The following is a 7,926-nucleotide window of genomic DNA, read 5'->3' on the forward strand; positions in this document are numbered from 1 at the left end:
AACACCCCGTTCTGACGCCTACGTGGAAGTGTCCCCCGGGGGATCATTTGGTGACACTACTGCATCCCCCCCCCCCACCCCCTTCTCTAAAAAGGTACACCTTCCAAAACACCCCTTTGAAAAACTTTTAGAGTTTTTTGAATTTTGAATGAGAAATCTTAATCAATTTTTGTTTAGCTATATAGCTGTAATATAAACCCGTACTCCAGATTGACTCAAAGATATTTTGGCAAAACTTTAGGAAATGAGTTTAGCTATCCTTTTCTCCCCTATTCCCTGCCCTCTCCACCAGGTAGAGCGGGGGAGGGGGAGGGGAGGGGGAGGGGTGGCGGCATGAAAGAGGGGAGCTTAGCTAGTCCACCAACCTTTGTATCACCTCCGCCTCTATTAGACGGGTGCAATGAGAAGGGTTGGGTTGACATAGCGTAATACAGGGCACATGTCTTCGTCTTCGTTAACATGTGAGTGCAGTATTTAGTTGGTCTATTCATCTATATATATATATATATACGACTTGTGTCTGTGTGTGTGTGTGTGTGTGTGTGTGTGTGTGTGTGTGTGTGTGTGTGTGTGTGTGTGTGTCTGTGTGTGTGTCTGTGTGTGTGTGTGTGTGGGTGTATTTGTGTGGGTGTGTCTGTGTGTGTGTGTCCGCGATGCACGACCAAAGTTTTTGGTGGATCTTTTTCAAATTTGGAGACCGTATTCAGCTACACCCCGGACACAACCTCATCGATGAGATATTTCAACACGTGCTCTCAGCGCGCAGCGCTGAACCGATTTTGGTTTTTCTCTGGATCCATTCCCAGTAACTCTTCCTTATCTTCTCCAGTGTTTTCAGCCGCGTTTATCTCCCTTCCTCCGTGCGGTGCGCCGGCAAAGCCGGCGTACACCCGGCATAGCCGGATCCCCGGCGCAGCCGGGTATTCGGCTCGACTTCTTCCCGGCGCAGCCGTACCCGGCGAAGCGGGTATTCATCTAGTTCAGTATATGCACATGTCGTCGTCTTCGTTAACATGTGAGTGCAGTATTTAGTTGGTCTATTTATTCAATATATGCCCACGTCGTCGTCTTTGTTAACATGTGAGTGCAGTATTTAGTTGGTCTATTTATTCAATATATGCACACGTTGTCGTCTTCGTTAACATGTGAATGCAGTATTTAGTTGGTCTATTTATTCAATATATGCACACGTCGTCGTCTTCGTTAACATGTGAGTGCAGTATTTAGTTGGTCTATTTATTCAATATATGCACATGTCGTCGTCTTCGTTAACATGTGAGTGCAGTATTTAGTTGGTCTATTTATTCAATATATGCACATGTCGTCGTCTTCGTTAACATGTGAGTGCAGTATTCAGTTGGTCTATTTATTCAATATATGGAAAAGAGCTGGCATTAGATGGCGTCTGCAAGAGAACTATAAAGTGCATGCGTGTGATTGTGAGTGCCTGCATGTGAATGTGCGACCTTCAATTCGTATTCCTTTATGAAACAAAAACAAAACGCTGGCTCAGTTTCAACAACGTATGAAAATCAAGAAGTATCGATTACAAAATCGAACCCCTCGTTGATTGTAAAGCCGTAGATCGTCATTGCGGGGTCTTTACTGCTTAAAGATACAAGTTACAATCTCACAGTATTTCTTTTTTTCTTTTATAAGCTGACCTGTTTAATTCACTTTGGGAACAGATTTCCTCTGGGATTTCCCTTCTTATGGGCAAGGTGTTAGAACCTTTACAGAGGGAGATCAACCAATGCGAACAATTGAGGTGAAGAAAAACGGAAAACAAACTAATGCGCATTCAACAAAATAAAATTAAACATTATAAAAAATCCACAAACAAAACAGAACATCGCAGAAAGTAACACTGCTCCACAGTGATAAAAAAAACGTTGCAAATGTCATGGCTTGAAGACCAATAGTTACACATGTATATTATATTCAAATTGTATTCTAGTATGACAAAACATTCATTTATCAAATTGTCAATCTTAGTTGATACTATGCTCACCTTTTCTCTCTCTCTCTTTTTTTTAATGTAATTCGTCTGTTTCCCAGGTGAACGAAATTACTATCTTGAATTTTCTTTCAACAAACTGAGCGCAAAAGGAAATATTGTTTCTTCAAGACACAGTATAAACTTACAAAAGCTGTAATTATTCTGCATTTTCTTTCAACCAACTGAGCGCAAACAAGGATATTGTTTTTATCTCCAAAACTAAGTTAAAAAAACCTTTAAAAACCTTTTTTATATATATATATATATATATATATAAAACATCAGAAATTGTGAAAGAAACAATTGAAAGTCAGCAGAGACTTTCTTCCGAGATTTGTTAAAATCTCTTAGCAGAGAAAGAGAGAGAAATAAGTATCCCTTCACAGACAGCCTATTGGGAGCATCAGACCCTCCTCAAGGGGGAACCGAGATTTACAGAGCAAAGTCCCTTTGTGGGGGACGTATCGCAATATATATATATATATATATAGCCCAAGAGTTTTCCTGCAGCAAGCTTGTACATCAACGCACAACTTTTTCTCTCTCTTGTAAAGCTCCCCTGATAACGCAATAGACACCTCCCATAATATCCTCTCTTTGAATAACACACTCATACAGGCATGCATAATATGAATTTTTAAAAACGGGGTGAAAAGACAAGCCAAACACATTCCCGAGAAACTGTTTCGTAGTTCTATTTCTGAGTAAACTTCACTAGGACCAATGACCTGAATAAAGATTCTGTATTACGCGAAACGTTGAATACAACGACGAAAGCAAAAACGACCGAAAACAAAGAGTGACACCCGGCACGACCGTACCCAATACCACTCGGAGGTGTGTTTTTTCTCTAAAAAAACAAAAATAACAATAAGGGACAATGAATCGCCCTAAAGATAGTAATATTTGTCGTCTTAAAAAAATCATTTTTGACAAAAGATTGTTTTAATTGCGTTTCCTGTCGTAATATCCAGTAGAATTTGGGCTGTGTCACATAATGCGCAGATTGTAAACGCCAAGTAGAAAAAGTCTTCGAGTTTACAACTACGTTGATGTCAAGTATACTATAACATGAGTTGGAGAAACGTGCTTTGAAATTGGAATAAAGAGCGGTTTCAATTTGTCTCCAACAGAACTCGTACAGTCTCTTCTTTGTCCATTTCACGACAGCCACGGCGCAGAATTCAAAACCCTCAAACCCAACAGACTTGCAACATTGCAGACAAGGCGCAGAATTCAAAACCATCAAACCCGACAGATATGCAACATTACAGACAAGGCGCGGAATTCAAAACCATCAAACCCTACAGACTTGCAACATTACAGACAAGACGCAGAATTCAAAACCCTCAAACAAGACAAACTTGCAACATTACAGACAAGGCGCAGAATTCAAAACCCTCAAATCCTACAGACTTGCAACATTACAGACAAGACGCAGAATTCAAAACCCTCAAACAAGACAGACTTGCAACATTACAGACAAGGCGCGAAATTCAAAACCCTCAAACAAGACAGACTTGCAACATTACAGACAAGGCGCAGAATTCAAAACCATCAAACCCTACAGACTTGCAACATTACAGACAAGGCGCGGAATTCAAAAACCTCAAATCCGACAGACTTGCAACGATACAGACATGGCGTAGAATTCAAAAGCCTGAAACCCGACAGATTTGCAACATTACAGACAAGGCGCAGAACTCAAACCCCTCAAACCCTACAGACTTGCAACATTACAGACAAGGGGGCAGAACTCAAACCCCTCAAACCCCAACAGACTTGGAACATTACAGAACAGGTGCAGAATTCAAAACCCTCAAACCCGGCCGACTTGCAACATTTCAGAACAGGTGCAGAATTCAAAACCCTCAAACACCCCGCCCCCCCCCCCCCCCCCCCCCCCCTTTGAAGGTCACAAACCTTCCCCGGTGGACTGGAGAGCCCTCGGAAAAGTCTACCCAGCTTGAAGGGGGTACCTGGCCCTATGGGGCATATGAGCATGTAATCCATTTTTGGACCAGTTCCAATGATTCACAGGGAAACAGACACCAAGTTTCCTTTTTGCCTGGTAGTACTAAACTAGTTGCACGTCTGACCACTTCTAAAACACTTTTTCATGAAGGTCCAGTGTTTCAACTTTGGGCAAACGTTATGAAGCACTAAGAACCGTTTTGCTAAAACACATCAGCGTTTTTGTGTGTGATCAATTTATGTACCTACTCTTCACGGAGAAACAAAACATTCAAACTTCCCCGTGTATCGTAGTACTGAAAATTGGCTTGCTTACCATAACGAAGTTTGTTCAGTGTTGTTGTTGTTGTTGTTGTTGTTGTTGTTGTTGTTGTTGTTGTTGTTGTTGTTGTTGTTGTTGTTGTTGTTGTTGTTGCTGTTGTTGTTGTTGCTGTTGTTGTTGTTGTTGTTGTTGTTGTTGTTGTTGTTGTTGTTGTTGTTTGCGAAGTTTGTTCAGTGTTGTTGTTGTTGTTGTTGTTTTTGTTGTTGTTGTTGTTGTTGTTCTTGTTGTTGTTGTTCTTGTTGTTGTCGTAGTTGTTGTCGTCGTCGTTGTTGTTGTTATTGTATTTTGTGTGTGTGTTTTTGTCAAGCCTCAATCTTTCATTTGCGATCAAAGGTTACAGGTCACAAAGTACACTTATATTAAAACACATAAAGATTTGATCAATTCTGGGGCAGAGCTCCAACACTCCACAGAGGGACAGAAATACAAGTAATGAACTGTGTGAGAGCAGAAAATCTTGGCGTGTCTAAACACTACAAAAAATTGTTCTTCCAAAGGTCCAGTCTTTCTTTCTTTATAAAGCAAAAGCCCGCTTTATATCTATATCTATATACGGCTTGTGTGTGTCTGTCTGTCTGTCTGTCTGTCTGTGTCACTTCGCGGTGCACGGCCAAAGTTCTCGATGGATCTGCTTCAAAATTGGTGGGCATATTCAGGTAGACCCCGGACACAATCTGGTCGATGAAAATTTTCAACACGTGCTCTCAGCGCGCAGCGCTCAACCGATTTTGGTTTTTCTGTACATCCATTCCCAGTAACTCTTCCTTATTTTCTCCAGTGTTTTGCGCGTTTATTCGGCTCTACTTCTTCCCGGAAGCGGGTATTCATCTAGTTTGTATATATATATGTGTTTCAAACTGACATAAATTCAAGTCGTAGAGGAGAACCACGTTTTTACATTTAGTCAAGTTTTGACTAAATGTTTTAACATAGAGGGGGAATCGAGACGAGGGTCATGGTGTGTGTGTGTGTGTGTGTGTGTGTATGTGTGTGTGTATGTGTGTGTGTGTGTGTGTGTGTGTCTGTGCGTGTGTGTGTGTGTAGAGCGATTTAGAGTAAACTACTGGACCGATCTTTATGAAATTTTACATGAGAGGTCCTGGGTATGATACCCCCAGACGTTTTTTTCTTTTTTCGATAAATGTCTTTTATGACGTCATATCCGGCTTTTTGTAAAAGTTGAGGCGGCACTGTCACACCCTCATTTTTCAATCAAATTGATTGAAATTTTGGCCAAGCAATCTGCGACAAAGGCCGGACTTCGGTATTGCATTTCAGCATGGAGGCTTAAAAATTAATTTATGACTTTGGTCATTAAAAATCTGAAAATTGTAATTAAAATTATTTTTTTATAAAACGATTCAAAATTACTTTTATTTTATTCTTTATCATGTTCTAATTCCAAAAACATATAAATATGTTATATTGGGATTAAAAACAAGCTCTGAAAATTAAAAATATAAAAATCATGATCAAAATTAAATTTCCGAAATCGTTTTAAAAACAATTTCATCTTATTCCTTGTCGGTTCCTGATTCCAAAAACATATAGATATGACATGTTTGGATTAAAAACACGCTCAGAAAGTTAAAACGAAGAGAGGTACAGTAAAGCGTGCTATGCAGCACAGCGCAACCGCTACCGCACTAAACAGGCTCGTCACTTTCACTGCCTTTTGCACTAGCGGCGGACTACGGTCATTGTGAAAAAATGCAGTTCGTTCATTTTCATTCTGTGAGTTCCACAGCTTGACTAAATGTAGTAATTTCGCCTTTACGCGACTTGTTTCTTTTCCGGTTATCTTACTAACAAAAAAAATGTGTTTCTAAAGTTGAATTGTTCACTCACCTAGTTTTCTATTCATAGGAGAAAAACGTTCTGAAACTCCAGTCTTTCTTGTGACATCAAAGGTTAATCAAGGGTGACAGAGTTCACTTTTCATCAAAAGTCGTATCTTGAAGGTTTGAAGAAATGAAATATGCTCCTTGTTCTTTTTTGTTTGTGCTTGCTTGCTTCTGCGCTTGTTATTTGTTGTTGGTGTAATTGTTTTTCAAGCAGGTTTTGGCTACCTTAATTGCTATTTTTTTGTTTTAAACGTTAAAAGTTCAACGAGTACAAATCCATATTTTAATGCCGTAGTCGTGCGCTACACTTCCTTAAATCACGCTGTAAACATTAAAAATTAAAACATTAAAAAAAAAAAAAAATTCATACCCGAAACCCGATTCTTCCTCTTCGACTTTCTGTTTAACAAATCAGAGATTTCGTATGAAGCAGTATTATGCCAATCACTCATACCGTTCAGAACATTCTGTACATGTGGAATGAACCACGCTTTAACGCACTGAATAGACAGCTTTCGATTAACTAAGTAAACAAGGTATGTGGGTCAGATACTTAGAGATATGTGTACTTTCCAAAACACATTGGGATGTTGGCATTATACTGGAGACGCAGATATTCAAACACAAAGTGCGGGGCGGATTTTTGTTTCTTATCTGTTAATTGCTTCTAGCCCGCAAGCCAATAGGAAAGCGGTTAACAGAAACCGTTTTTGATCAAATGTGTAATAGAGAAGTATGATTGTGCGAATAGTTTGCTCCGTTATGCTTGTTTCTCAAATTTCATGTTGTTGTTGTTGTTGTTGTTGTTGTTGTTGTTGTTGTTGCTGTTGTTGTTGTTGTTTTGTCTTCTTCCTCTTTTTCTGTATGTTTGTCTATCTGTATTATTATCTGTCTGTCTTTCTTCCTTGTTTTCTTGTTTCTTTCTTGATTGTTGTCTTTCATTCCCTCTCACCTTCCTTCGGTTTTGTCCTCTTTCCTCCCATCTTTCTTGTTTCTACATTTCCACTCCTTGCTACGTTCATTCTTCGTTACACTCTCCTTCATGCCTTCATACGCATGTCTGTGCAACTTTCCAGTGTTTTTTTGTTTGTTTTTCGTTTCTTCTTTTCTTTTTTGTTTCATTTCGTATTGCCTTGACGAAATAACGACATTCTGAGAAAAAGAGTCGGTGACTGAAAAGCTAGTCTAGCAAAATATTCGTCAGAAAATTTACAGTTTTAGATGCAGACGATTTTGCTTGATATGCATGTGCACAAAGACAGATCAGAACATCTTCGTGTTCGCCTTCTGCGGTTCCATTTCATACCGTCTTAGAAAAATGAAAGATAAAGATAGTGATCAAAAAGCTGCTCCAGCAAGATCTTCCTATAGAGATCGAGATTACGGTTTTTAGGAAATCGTTCATTCACCAACCTTCCGCAACTTTGAAGATGCTTTGCGCGATCAACCCGTGCCGAGTAAAGACAGTTCTATTTTTAACCTCCAAGCATCTACGTGTAGGCTTCGTGTTTCACTTCATACCCTGATGACAAAATGACGACATTCTGAGAAAAGAGTCACTGACCTAGAAGCTAGTCTAGCGAGAATCTTGCCAGTTAAAACTGTTTTCACAAGCTGGCGTGATCGAGCGAGCGAGTGAATGGGGAGTTCCCCAGAAACTGGTTGATTGACCTGTTGACCGAATTAGTACTGTAGCAATGCTTTTCGCTTTTCGGAAATGACCGATCTTGTCGAGTGGACAGTAGCCTACAATATGTACCCGTTCTGAACTCTGGATGTTAAGAAGA

At 39.8% G+C, this 7,926-nt stretch overlaps 1 protein-coding gene across 1 annotated transcript in view; it reads left to right on the plus strand.

Annotated features, from left to right (window-relative positions):
* The first annotated feature begins 7,777 nt into the window (after positions 1-7,777).
* Positions 7,778-7,926, plus strand: part of LOC138962612 (probable ribonuclease ZC3H12B) — a 94,806-nt gene continuing 94,657 nt past the window's right edge. The window contains exon 1 of the mRNA XM_070334488.1: positions 7,778-7,926. This exon is cut by the window's right edge and continues 55 nt beyond it. The gene's annotated coding sequence lies outside the window, so the exon portion shown is untranslated.

This window comes from Littorina saxatilis, linkage group LG3, assembly GCF_037325665.1.
Source record: "Littorina saxatilis isolate snail1 linkage group LG3, US_GU_Lsax_2.0, whole genome shotgun sequence".
In the NCBI taxonomy this organism is placed as follows: domain Eukaryota; kingdom Metazoa; phylum Mollusca; class Gastropoda; order Littorinimorpha; family Littorinidae; genus Littorina; species Littorina saxatilis.